Here is a 13,999-nt window from a genome sequence, read left to right as displayed (position 1 = left end):
GTGTCTGCATTTCACTGGGTGTTGAATGCTATTGTGCCTCTACCATGAGAGGCCACATACAAACATACATTCTTTATTAATACTCCCCCCCCCCCCCAGGATGTGCTCATTCAGTCTCTTCGTTTAAAAGACTGGATGAGAATTTTTTCCCCAAATCCCTGCTCCGAACCATTCCCCTTCAGATCTGTCATTCTGATTTTTTTTTTTTTTTTTAAAAAACCTAGAAAATGACCTTCTCATTGCCAGAAGCTCTTGTCATTGGAAAGGGATCATTTTGTTCTGTTGATTGCATAGGTTTGTGTGCTAAGAACAAAATAGGGTATTCCTCCAGAGCAGACACATTTCAGATGAACACCCTATTTGATATTGAACCCTTGACTCAAGGAGTCCCTGAAAAAAATAAATAGTACTTTCCTTGTTTTGGTGCCTGGTTCCAAAGGGACAGCTTAAGATGAAAGGCTTTCCCTAGAAAACTGAGCTGATATCATGGTCTGTTGGGGCTGAAGCATGGCACGGGGAAGGGAGATCGTTTCTACCTTGTCAGGTGCTGTGGGTCACCTCCCGTTTGTCAGGCTGATGGAGGGAGTATGGGAAATTATTTGTGGAAATGTCCACTGGCGCACAGCTCTATTGACTTTTTGCTGAGAAGTAAGATGGATTCTCTGAGTGGCTGGCTATGTTGGCCTCCCACTTGTCAGGGGCAGGGCCCTTCCTATTAGCGCAGGAGGCAGTCTCGGAGTGTGCAAAATGAGGCGCAATGCAAAGACTTTCCCACGGAGGTGGAGCTGGCCAGCCTGGGATGTAGAGATGGGCCAAGCCGTCTCTGGGCTCTCATGATTCCTTCCCCCTACTTAAAAAAAGAAAAACAAAACCCACTACCTCTTCTGTGTATTTGCAGAGGACACCATTCTGGTGTAGGCTTATAGAACTCCAGCCTAAGAAGACAGTGAAATACCTTAGAGGTTTCCTTTTTATGTAATTTACATATTTTCAGCACTCTATTTCAGGTCACTGGCCTATTTTGTTCCTCTAGATGATTGACCAATGTGAATCAAACCCAGTGTGTCTTAGAATCAATTAAGAACGGCTCTGCAAGGCCCCAGAGGCCCTCCTGTAACTAGTTTCTGATAAATTCAAGGAGAAAAACTTTTGCCCGTCTTTCCAACTTCATCCCAAATAGTGTTTTCATGATTCATAATCAATGACAACTCAGGCAGGACTTGATTTGTAATGTGTAATGAAGTGTCAGCCCCCCTCCCAGTAGGGTTTGTCTAAAATAGTCTGCAAGTGGTTAAGGCTCAAGTCAAAGTACCTTCTGCTGTGCTTGGGGATAGCCTCTAATTCAACAGAACAGTGGTAATAGGGTGCACATAGCCACTAAATGGTTTTTGGCTGTAGACATGAAGAAGGGTACTAGCAGGACCAGCATGATGGCTCAGTGGCTAAATCCTCACATGGGATCCCATGTGGATGCTGATTCATATCCCAGCGTCCCATCCAGCTCCCTGCCTGTGGCCTGGGAAAGCAGGCAAGGATGGTCCAAAGCCTTAAGACCCTGTACCCACTTAGGAAAACCCAGAAGATGCTCTGGGCTCCTAGATTCAGATTAGCTCAGCTCCAGCCATTGTGGCCACTTGGGGAGTGAACCAGTGGATGGAAGATATTTCTGTCTCCTCTTCTCTCTGTAAATCTGTCTTTCCAATACAAATAAATCTTTAAAAAAAAAAAAAAAGAAGAGTAATAGCAGCCTCTTGGAATATCTAGAGCTCTGTGGCAAACACTGCGTGTGGGAAGCAGCTCTGCAGCCTAAAGACAGACCTTTGGGTTGTGTTCTTTGCTTTTTACAGCATAACTTTTGGCACTTTGTGGAGCTTTTATATGTAATTAAGTAAAAGGCAAATGGATGGGAAAATAGGAATGCTCATTACTCCTGTCGGAGCACTAGATGAGGAATGGGAATGGACCAGCCTGCGTTTATCCTGAATCCTTGACGGGCACCTGTCCGGGGTAGGTTGGAGGCTTGTCGCTCTACAGAACAGATGATCGGTCACACGGGTTCTCAGTCACCTCTCTGGTTTTGCCATGAGGAGCTTCCCTCCTTCCAGAGAAGCTGCAGGAAGTAGGGGAAGTGAGAGCAAAACCAAGAACCTCGTGTCACTAGGGGCATGGATAAGGCGATTGTTGCAAAGCGTGAGGCGCCCAGCAGGCTGGAAGATGGTGGAAGGCAAACCTGGGCTCAGTCTTTCATGCTGGTCATTTGTGGAGACCTGGTGAGACCTCGTGTCTTCTTGCTCTGCCTGTACCACCAGCCCCATGGGCATGTCTGGCATGAAGGTGGTTGCTGGCACCCCCAGCCATCAGGGTAGGCGATTGTTTTCAGTGGCACTGCAGTAGTAGGACCGATTCACCGGAATTGGGTTGAGCCAGTGTTCGGCTGTTGCTGCCCTACTTAAAAAGAAATTCCTGTTTCTTCCTATTTCTGATCGTGCTCTACTTCTTTACACAGCAACCAGCTCATGTAATTCCCCTGCCTAAAAAATTGTCCCATCGGCTTCTCAGTGCACTCAGAATAACATCCTCGCCGTTGACCTTGACCTCCCCAGGGGTCCTCCAGACGCCCTAGGCCTGCCTCCCCTCCCCCCCCCGCCCTCCCTTGCATCTCAAGCTTCCTCTCTTCCTCTTAAGCTGGTCTGCTAGTGATTCCAAGAACCCACCAGCTCTCTTGTGGCCACAGATTTTTGAGCTTGCTTGTTAGCCTTCCGTCTCAAGCCTCATTCTCATACTTCAGCTTCTCAGGCCATTCCTGATCATCACAGCTACAGGAAGCCTCCCGTCTAGACCCCGCCCCCCCCCAGCCCACTGTGTCTTCTTCCAAGAGCTTTCTCTGAAATGACCCCTTTCCTTTGTGACAGGGGAGGAAGGCCTAGGCACCTTGCCTGTGTTCTCTGCCGTGTCACACCTGCCAGGAACCCAGCAGGTGCTTCCTGAGCCCGTGGGGTCTGATGTTGTTGAGAATGCTTATGGTGAAGAACTTAGGCACTGAGTTCAATTTTTTTTTTCCTTTTGGGCAACAAGATAAGTTTGTCTTTTAATTTCATTTTCTGTGAATTTTTGAGGTGCCCTTGTGTGTGGTAAGCCAGTCTCCTGGGCATCTTGTGCCCGGTGACAAGTCCTCAGCCGTAGCCAAGGCACACACTCTTAAAGATAAGCAGCGTCCAGCAAGTGCAGCTAGAATTGCCCTGCCGGGAGGAACTTCTACCTCTTGTTCTTGGCCCCGGGTTGGGACGCCCCTCCCTCTGGGGGCGAGCGGGGTGGGGGTGAAGGAACTGACTGACGTTTGCTTTCCCGTTCATTCTGTGATACTTCTGACGCCTGTTTGGTTAGAGTCCCTGCCTTGCGCAACACCCGTTCTCCTCACCTCTCACCCTGCCTCCTGCCCTAGGCCTGGGGCATCCCAAGCTAACGAATGCAGGAGCCTCATCCCAAGCTAATGAATACATGAGATCAAAAAGGGACCTGAGGTCTTACCTTTTTTTTTTTCTTTTAAAAAAATAAAATCATGTTTAGTAAGTTGCTCTCCAACTCCAGTCAGTGTGGTAATAGCTGGTAGTTGATAAGGACCTGCAGTTATAAGTCAAACAGTGTAATCTCACAGCAGCTATGTGAGAGAGAATCCCCACTGAATCGATGAGAAAAATCAGAGCACTGTGACCTTGGGCCACCCTTTACTCTCCAGGTTCACAGTTCCACTACGGGGATCCCTGTGCCCTCCTCCAGCAGACTTCCCTGCCCAAGGCTCACCTCCCTGATCTGGGCAAGAAGGAGCATCCCCACACACTGGTGACAGATGCATGCCAGTTTTGCTCCCTGGTCTCTGCAGGTGCAGGTGGATGTGTTGTCAGCATCCTTCCTCATTACAGATAGTGTCATCATAGACTGTGTTATTAGAGCTTGACACTGAGGGTGTTTCTTACCCAGGGACATACCAACAACTGGATGATAGCCCCTTTGCTTCAATGCAGAGGACTCTTAACTTGATGGCCAGGACTTTGGCTGTCCAGGCACACAGCACAGAGTCCAGGGCATTTCATATGGCATTTGCAAAACCCAGGAATGACAGTCAGGCAAAAATAGCTGATGTGGAAAATACCGCCCCCCCCCCCTTTCTCACCAGTTGCTTCCTTTGGAAGAGGTAGAACCTTTGAAAGGGCAATAAGGTAAATTAATGTAGTGTCTCTTAGTCCATGGAATTGCTGATGAAAAATGAAATCACCCTTGGAGAGATGCGTCTTTTGACTTTGCCCCATGCTTAGGGAAGGTGCCAGGGTCTTTGAGAAGAGCTGGTTTTCTCTTTAAGTTGTTCCGCCTTTGTGCCTAGACAAGGACCCTCTGTCATGGCGACAAGGACCTTCTGTCACAGCATTGTTTCCCTATTGTCTCTGGATCTTAGTGACCCACATAGTCATGCTGCCCAGCATGACTGTTGTCTGTTGACTATTTTGTGACTTTTTAAAAATTACCTTATTTATTTACTTTTTGGAAAGGCAGATATACAGAGAGAAAGGTCTTCTATCTGCTGGTTCACTCCTCAAGCTGCCACAACAGCAAAAGCTGAGCTTATCTGAAGCCAGCAGCCAGGAGACTCTTCCAGGTCTCCTATGTGGGTGTAGGGTCATAAGACTTTGGGCCATCCTCCACTGCTTTCCCAGACCACAAGCAGGGAGTTAGAAGGGAATTAGAACAGCCAGAGACAAGAATTGGCGCCCATATGGGATCCCAGGGGATGCAAGGCGAGGACTTTAAGCCACTAGGCTACCGTGCTGGGCCCTGAAAGATTATTGTTGAGTCTTCATTGTGACTCTGCTCTGCTCTTTCTCGTTCATACAGGAATTTTGATTTTTTTTTAAAGGGTTGATTTGTTTTAAGGACAGACTGAACGAAAGAGAATCATCCACTGGATGACTCCCCAAATGGCTGTAACAGCCTAAGTCTGGATGGGCTGCAGTCAGCAGCCTGGAACTCCATCCGGGTCTTCCCTGTGGCTGCAGGGGCCCAAGCTCTTGAGCCGTCCTCTGCTGTTTTCCCAGACCATCGCCAGGGAGCTGGGTCAGAAGGAGTGCCTACATCATGGGCAGCGGTTGAATTCGCCGTCCCACAGCGTTGGCCCCCGGAGTTGGGTGTATTGGAAGCAAGGTTATCCGGGCCCCCTTCTTCTGTTGAAGTGTGTTCCTATGTGTAGGTTCTGTGTGTTTCCGCCGCCTGCCGGAGGGTGACGGTGTGCACAGCTATTGCGTTTGAATCTACATGTGGTCTAATCATCTTTTCTAGATGAGCCGGGTCCTTATCTATCCTAGACTTTATAGTTCCAATTTGTTTGTGATTCCATGCTTCGTCTGGTCCGTTGTCTTTGAGGAAATGTCTGAGTGTTTTCAAGCCCCGCAGGGGAACTGGGTCAGATGTTTTAGAGTGTTTGGTTTTTTCATGTTACTCAAAACCTCCAAAAGGAGAAGCAGGTACTTGGAGGGATGTCGCTGTTCACTGGTTGTTGGCTTTGATGTGCAGCATTGCCAGCGATGAGCACGCTGGGCTACATGTGCAGGGGTGTGGCTGCCTGGCGCGGTGCATTCGAAGGCTGTCTCCAAGGACGGTGACTTGTCCTGCATACTGTTGACTGACACGAGTTGACTCTCACCCCTCTTCCATTCGGTTCTTTGTCCCAGTCCAGGGCCACTCTCTAAATTCCACCAGTTTTTCTTGGGCATCATTTTTCAAATCCATCTTGACGTCAGTACCATGTGAGTGACATTGCATGAATTTGTGACACTGTGTAAAGGAGTAAGACAGGCTGGTTGGGATCACCTGCGCTGGTCTCCCTGAGGCTCTCGACCGGCTTAGCCCCTGCAGTGGTGTTTTAAATCCCTGCCTGGTGGAACTTACCAAATAAGGGACAGTGCTCCAAGTGACCACTGGGTACATGGGAAGGGAAAGGTGGAGTGTGTCGGGGTGGGGGACGCCTAGCCCTGGGGTCAGCCAGGGACCTTCCCTTCTCCCCCATCTGAGGGTCGTCACTGCGCTCCTGTGACAGCTGATGAGCAGCCTGGCTGAGCTTCCCAGCTTCGGTTTCCAGAGCCTTAAAATGAAGGTGGCGGCATGGAGCCCACAGAGGTGGTGGAGAGAACTGAAAGCCCGGGTGTGGAAGGGCCGTGGGAACCAGGAAGTGAGAGCGGCAGCCTTGGTTCTCGGTCTCCTCCCCACAGGAGTTCTTCCCCTCTCTGCCTCAGACTGCGGTAGGCCTGCCGTGGGTCCCTGGATGCTGAGAAGTGTTTTGTTCCCAGGAGGATGCTAGTCTCAGTTTTCGTTTTTCTTCCTTAAAATGCCGGGAGAAGCCTTCTGGCCCCCAGCTCCCTCCGTCTCCCTCACCTGTCCCTCCCCTCCTTCCTTCTCTCCTTTGCTCCTCCCCTCTAATCCTCACATACAAGTGTATGCTTGTCATGTGCTTCTTTTTTTTTTAAAGGATTGCCTGAAAAAATTCTTTTAAGATGTATTTATTTTTATTGGTAACTCAAATATACAGAGAGGAGGAGAGACAGAAAGATCTTCCATCTGCTGGTTCACTCCCCAAGTGGCTACAGCGGCTGGAGCTGAGCTGATCTGAAGCCAGGAGCCAGGAGCTTCTTCCATGTCTCCACGCAGGTGCAGGGTCCCAAGGCTTTGAGCCATGCTCAATTGCTTTCCCAGGCTACAAGCAGGGAGCTGGATGGGAAGTGGGGTTGCCAGGATACGAACCGGTGCCCATATGGGATCCCAGGCATTCAAGGTGAAGCTACCACACCAGGGTTGTCCTGTGATTCTTGACCCAGTGTAGGACACATCCAAGAAAGAATGAGGTCTGATTTCTGCAACTTTACAGATAACCCTTAAGACTGTGTTGGCTCTAAGTAGTCTCCAGTGGTTCCCGAACACACTTCCTAGGAGAAAACAAGTGGCTCAAGATCATCTGGCCCAGCAGGTGGGGAGGAGAGCCTGTCCTGGTCCTAGTGCCTGGCCCCTGGCACCTGCAGCTTATAGAGATGGTCATGTCTCCCTCATTCAGCGTCTCAGCTTTATGATGAACACCAGTCCATGGAGAAGATATTCCAGATGATTCTTACGAGTTGCTGGAACCACGTTAGGATCCCAAAGAGTATGCTTTAATGAGGTTGCCTCGCCGCCATTGAGGAAAACAGCCATACAATTCCAGCTGGAATGGCATGGGAGGTCCTTCCGTGCTATGTGAGAATAGTAATACAGTATTGGTGCTCAGTCAACAGAGGAAAACCTGTGTCAGGCTGCATGGGAAATCTCAGAGAGGAAGAAGTCACGGGGACCGGCACGGAGGAAGTAGTGCACCTGGAGGGTCTGGCTGGTGAGCGGGAAGAGCTGAGATCGCCATCCAAGGGTGGGTGAGCCCCAGACAGACCACCTGCCTCTCCCAGCATGGATGGTGCAACTTGGTGTCCAGCTGATTTGGCCATGGAACCCTGGGTTAGGGACTTAATACCTTAGGGGCTTACACTCTCGTACTGGGATCCAGACTGACAGCCTTTCCCAGGTAGTTCCATGCAAGGACAAAGCCCATCTGTTGGAATAAGGCATTGATGCATCTGCATCTTACCAGCTCTGAAAATCCTCCTTCTTGGGCGAATAAGGAAACAGCCTCTGCAAAGCCCTCCATCCACTTTTAAAGGAAGAACAGAATCCTTTCCGCTGTGCTCAGGGCCCTCCCCTGTCACATGCACTTCCCGTGGAGGAGAGCTGTGCTGATGTGGAGTTCTTGCCTTACAATCCACACCGTCTGCTCTTTAGTCACTCTTCAGAACACAGCTCCCCAAGTGTTCCTTCTCGCTGTTATCGTTTAAGACGGTTCCATGAGAGAGGGAATGCCAAGGGGTCGAGGGACCTGCTCACTCCCGTGCCCCCCAAAACACTTCCTGGCCCCCGGCCCCCAGCTGCATCTGCTGGCGTGCTTCCATAGGAGGTGGAAGGACTTGAGGGACAAGGAATCGGGAGCCGGAACATGACTCGTCGAGTTTTGCAATTTGCCAGTCATCCCGAAATAAGAGGCAGGAGTGAGGTTCGGCTATGAATTTGGCTTCAGCTGTTCCAGCGCCAAATCTATCATCCTCTCCCCGGGTCGGCTCCTCACCACCACGTGTCTGTTCAGCACACCGCCCACCACCCTCTCCCCGGGTCGGCGCCTCACCACCACGTGTCTGTTCAGCACACCGCCCACCACCGGACCGCGCCAGCCGCAGCTCTCAGCATCACCCTTGCCCTTTGCTTCCTTCCTTCGGCTCATCTCTGATCTTTGCTTCCTCTCAGGTCCCCTGCCCGCAGGCACAGGTGTTGGGAGCCCTCCTCCACATCCCGCTAATGCAGTGCTCATAGGTGAGGCGGCAGCTTGGAAACCTAGTCCTCCAGCATAACAGATGACTCAGGGCAGGGGTCTAGGTGATTGGAAGTAGAATTTTTAATATTATCATTTTGTGTTTGGAGACAGAAAAAAGAAAAGAAAAATGCATGAGGAGAGGCGTGGTGGATCTTCCTGAGTGGTGGGTTTGTGCAATGTGTACCAGAGACCACCATCCTGAGCTCTGTGTGTGTGGGGGGGGACTTGGCATTTCAGAATTTCTCAAGGGGTTTAAAGTGGGTCATTTCTGTTCCATACCCCTGTTTGTCTCATCCACTCTGATCATTGCTGCTGGCACATCTTCCTGTGCCAGCACGGTGGGGGTAGTTGGGTAGATAGAAGGCTAGGAGGGAAGAAGTCGGGAATGTTGCTGGTTTTTGGAAGATGGATGATGGGAGTGGTTGCATGTTTGCTGAAAGACAGGGCCAGGGATGTCCCGTGCTGGAGAGCTCTTTGTGGATGATAGTGTCACTGCTGTGGTCTGCAGTGTTCACTGTGGAAGGATCCAGAACCTTTGGGCGTGTTCTGTAATGTGTGCAGTTCCTCTCATGTGGGAAAGGAGCCTGCTCCATCCTTGGAATTTCCAGGCGTCTCTCTCACCTTCCTGTCTTGTTGACCACTCACTGGCTTCCTCTGGGGAGCGGATGCCATCTAGCCCCTGCACCCGTCGTGGCTTTGGGGTGTGACTGGGCCTCCTCCTGAGCAAGGCCAGGGCCAGCTCCTCACTCGCAGGGTCCGCTGAAGATAGCTGGCAAGCCAGGGTGACCGTGGGCTGCACAGGGAGGGAGTTACGAAGCTTTGGACTCTAAGGTGCCCCTGCCTTAGCAGTGGTTTCTAACCATGCTACCTCAAGAGTTACATTTAAAACATTTTTTAAAGGTTATTTATTTTTATTGGAAAATCAGATTTGCAGAGAGGAGAGACAGAAATGAAGATCTTGCATCCACTGGTTCGTACCCCAAGTGGCCGTAATGGCTGGAGCTGAGCCGAACCAAAGCCAGGAGCAAGGAGCTTCTTCCATGTTTCCCATGCAAGGTGCAGGGTCCCAAGGCCTTGGCCCTTCCTCAGCTGCTTTCCCAGGCCACAAGCAGGGAGCTGGATGGGCAGTGGAGCAGCTGGACACGAACCGGGCTATGGACTGGCACCCATATGGACTCCCAGTGCATGCAAGGCGAGAACTTTTAGCCGCTAGGCTACCATGCTGGGCCCACATTTTCCAATTTTTAATTATTTGTTTTGTTTGAAAGACGAGAGACAAATAGATCAAGATCTCCCATCCCCTGGATCACACCCACATGCCCACAAAAGCTGGGGCAGAGCTGTGCCAAAGTCAGAAATTCAGTCTGGGCCTCCCACCTTGTGGCAGGGATCCAAATACTGGAGGCCTTTACCCAGTGTCTGCATGGGCAGGCAGCCGGGATCAGGAGCAGAGCCAGGATGAGGGCACCCCAAGCGGAATATTAACCACTGTGCCAAGCACCTGGCCCACCCCAATAATCAACCAGACCCGCCTTCTCCTGGTGGAGGGCGGAGTGGCTAGATCAGAGGCAGTTCACTCCTTTGGCCTTCTTTAATGTGATGCCCCCAGGAACTTCAGACATTTTGACAAAAAGAGCAGATATCAAAGATGATGCTGCACTTCAGATCCGTGGGTTAAAAAAAAAAAAGGAAGGTTGTGAGTACAAAATCCTGCTCCGTCGAAGCACTCGGAGCTGCGGACCTTTCCTGGGCTTTTGATTTGGAGATAAATTCGACTTTCCCATTGTTAAGATTGAGAAATCTAAGGCCATCCTCATTTCCAGAGAGCTTCCTGTTTTACAGAAAATATCCAGGATAATAGGAATTAACGCAAGGCCCTCCACGAGCAATTTTCCAAATCCCTTAGAAACATTGCCTTTGTCCTGTGACATCCTAAGATCGTTCTGAAGGCTTCGGCAATGTGCTGGATGTCTTGGACTTTGAGCCTGTGATCTTGAAATTATCAAAAGCCTGGGAGCAGCTCCTTGATGTTGGGGTCCCTGTCCCCATGCCCTCTGCTGAGTTTTTCCTGCTAGGAGCAACCCCCGTGACCACTTCGGACCCGTCCTCATTTCCCCACGACCACCTCTTGTGAGTGCCGTGAACGCGCAGTTCTTCCTGGCTGCGTGTCCCGTCTCTGATTCCAGCAGTAATGTATGTTCAGTGTAGAACGTTTGGAAAATGCAGAAAAATAAAAGGAAAAATAGATGCCCCAGGCAGTCGCAGCCATGGCTGCTGGCAGCCCCTCCCTCTGATTCCCTCCGTCTTGCTCTGTGCAGAAACAAGCCGTCAGTCAGTTCTGTGCAGCACACTTCCCGTCCTGCTTTCTTCCCACTTTGCATTTTTATCTCGAACACATTCTCGTGACAAAGCGGTCCCTGGAAAATGTGGTTTTGAGTAGATACATTTCTACCGTGCAGCAATACCTAAATTTATCCATTTGTTCACCCACCGCTGTATTTTCAGTGGCTCCTGTTTCTTCTCCCCTCGACCCCTCCTTGATTGAATGAGTTGTTTGTTGTTCAAAAAAACCTGCATCCCTGTCTGTGCACTTCGTTTTCAAATCGTGGTTGCTTGTGCCAACAGTGCATGTTTTCAACATTATGAATACACCGTGTGTTGTGTTAAAGGCCCTGGTAGCTGTTTCCCTGTATATCATCTTTGCTGGTGGGTGTTTGCAAATATTCAAACATGCAGTTACCAACGGCTTCTCCTTGAAGGTGTCATTTAATGACCGTGGGTACCCTGGGTTGCAGATGCTGCAGCTCTTCCAATTTTCTAGTTCAGAAAGTTGAGATTGTAACCACCCATATTGGCGTTGCCAGAGTTACATAGAAAGTAGGGGCAGAGTTAAAATCAGATCCCAGATTTGCCTGCACCCAGAGCTTCAGGCCTGTGTGTGAGGTTTTCTTCCAACATTCTTTGATGACAAAGGAAGCTATTGGGTTTCCTTTTGTTGGCTTTTCCCCTTGCCCTCATTCTCTGGGTTATAGCTTCTGGAGGTCAGCAGCAGGGAGTTGGTCTCGCCACTCTGCAGCTTGGGTGGTGGTTTGCTGGAACATTTTGCTCGGTGCTGGCAAGCGCTGGCAGCTGTCTCAGAGCTCCAGGCCCTAACCCACCCACTCACACCCCTCCCACACACGCGGGCTTTCCCCGGTTCTGTTCCCAAGGAGAGAAGCTGATGACAGCCAGTTCACAAGTTGTCTTGGATTTGGTTGCCAAGACACAGAGGGAGACAGCCTCCGTTAAGGTGCACAGTTTAGCTGGGAGGCGTGAGAGAAACTTCCAGTCTGTCTTGCCCAGCCTGTCCAGGTGACAGCCAGTGATGGGCAGCTCTGACACCAGAGGCAAAGGCCTCTGCCTGGTTCCAGCGCAGAAAGCCTCTCACAGGGCCAGTGGACATAGCCAGGGATGGATGGCTAGGTCTGCCAGAAGACCCTGTTTTCTCTTGAGGGCACAAAGACGAGAGGCAGTCAGCTTGGTTGGTGGACAGTCGAACAACGTGGGGCAGTTGTCTTCCCGGAGTTCCTTGGTGCATGAGTGAGGAATAAGCCGGTGGGGCAGGATGGAAGGAGAGCCCCTTCCCCACTCCAGGTGCCGGCGGGAGAGCAGTGGCTCAACAATGAGCTGTTTTCCACGGCAGAGGAAACCAGTGAGTTCTAGAGCTGTGGTTTGCGGCCTGGGCTGTGCCAGTCCACGTGCTGGTCTGGGGCAGCACTGCGCGTGATAGGCCGGGCCACACCCGGCAGTCCCAGCAGAGCAGCACGGTTTGTGTCCTGGTCGGAAGCCTGAGCCAGTTGCTCCACTTCAAGTGCAGCCCTGCGACTCCAGCTGAAGTCACTACCTGTGGCCCCAGAGAAGGTTGCTTTTGTGGGGTGCTTTCACCATCTTTGGGGAAGCAGAGCTGCGAGCTGTTGGGGCTCCCAGGCTGCCTCTGTTTCCTGTTTCCTATGGGACTTCAAGGATAACAATTATGTCCCTGTGGAAGAGGATGAGAATTAAATGAGACTGGGGGTGGAAATGATTGGGTTCTGTTTCTTTTTTTTTTTTTAAGATTTATTTATTTTTATTACAAAGTCAGATATAGAGAGAGGAGAAGAGACAGAGAGGAAGATCTTCTGTCCGATGATTCACTCCCCAAGTGAGCGCAACAGCCAGTGCTGTGCTGATCCGGAGCCAGGAGCCAGGAACTTCTTCCATGTCTCCCACACGGGTGCAGGGTCCCAAGGCTTTGGGCCGTCCTCGCCTGCTTTCCCAGGCCACAAGCAGGGAGCTGGATGGGAAGTGGAGCTGCCAGGATTAGAACCAGCGCCCATATGGGATCCTGGTGCGTTCAAGGCGAGGACTTTAGCTGCTAGGCCACGCCGCCGGGCCTGGGTTTTGTTTCCTCTTCCTGACTCTGACCCTGAATTCTACAGTTTTGGGTTTTTGTTGTTGTTGATGATGATGATTTTTCTTCCTGTTCTCTGTCACTGACACCGGGCCAGTGGTTTTGACAGATGGCTTTAACCTCGCTGCTACTCTGAGATTCGCATTGCTTTGCTTAAATTATTTAGAGTTAAGCCTCCCCTGTTTTTTCCTCCATAATTCTCCACATTTTTTCTTTTAAAGGACCCCAAACCGTATTAGTCAGTCACTAGACTGTGTTCCTAGAAGGTGGACCCTGCAGTACTTCGCCAAGATCATGGCTCAGAGAAGATGCTAGCAAACATTCACTAGGCAGTCATCTTCCTTACAGGGCAGGTGTTCAGCCGCGTAGCTGAGATACCCACATCCTACCTCTGAGCACCTGGCTTGACCTCTGCCACCACATCCTTGCTCCATCTTCTTGCTCATACAGCTCCCAGGAGGCAGAGATGATGGCTCAGCTCATGGGGCTGTGGGAATCCTGGCTTGAGTTCCTGGCTGTGGCTTTGACCTGACCCAGTCACAGCATTGCAGGCACTCAGGCAGTGAACCGGTGCAGAGGTGCTGTCTCTATTCCTCTCTCTCTGTGTCTCTTTGCGTCTCTTGCACACCCGGTGATAATCCATTCTAAATCACACGGACGGAAGGTGAACCTAGTGGTTTACTAGTAAGTGGTGCGTTGTGGTGAGAAGGTGGAAGGATGGCTTTCCAAGAGAAAACCTGTCGGCAGAATCAAACACGAGCACAGATTGAAGCATGAAAGGCTGCTTAGTTATCTCAGTGCATAATAATCTTACACAAATTTCATGCTTATTATCAATTAAAAAATTATTGACCAACATAAAAGGAGGAGGACCTGAGAAAAATCATCTAAAAGTCCAGCAGACACCTTGTGTGGGAAAATGAGATCTTGGGGAGAAGAGTACCATGCCAGGTTTCACTAGTGGGCCTGGCAGGGCAAGCCACCCGACACAGCAGGGAGAAGCACTGTCGGGTGGGAGGATTTCATTTTTTGAAACCCATAGGATAGTCTACTTAAAAAAAAAAGCCATATAATCTGCATGATTAAAACGATTTAAAGATTCAGTGGATTCAAAGTATGATTTCAGTAATAGCTTTGATAAA

Source organism: Ochotona princeps, chromosome 21 (genome assembly GCF_030435755.1).
Source record: "Ochotona princeps isolate mOchPri1 chromosome 21, mOchPri1.hap1, whole genome shotgun sequence".
Classification (NCBI taxonomy): domain Eukaryota; kingdom Metazoa; phylum Chordata; class Mammalia; order Lagomorpha; family Ochotonidae; genus Ochotona; species Ochotona princeps.
Note: the sequence above shows the minus strand (reverse complement) of the source record.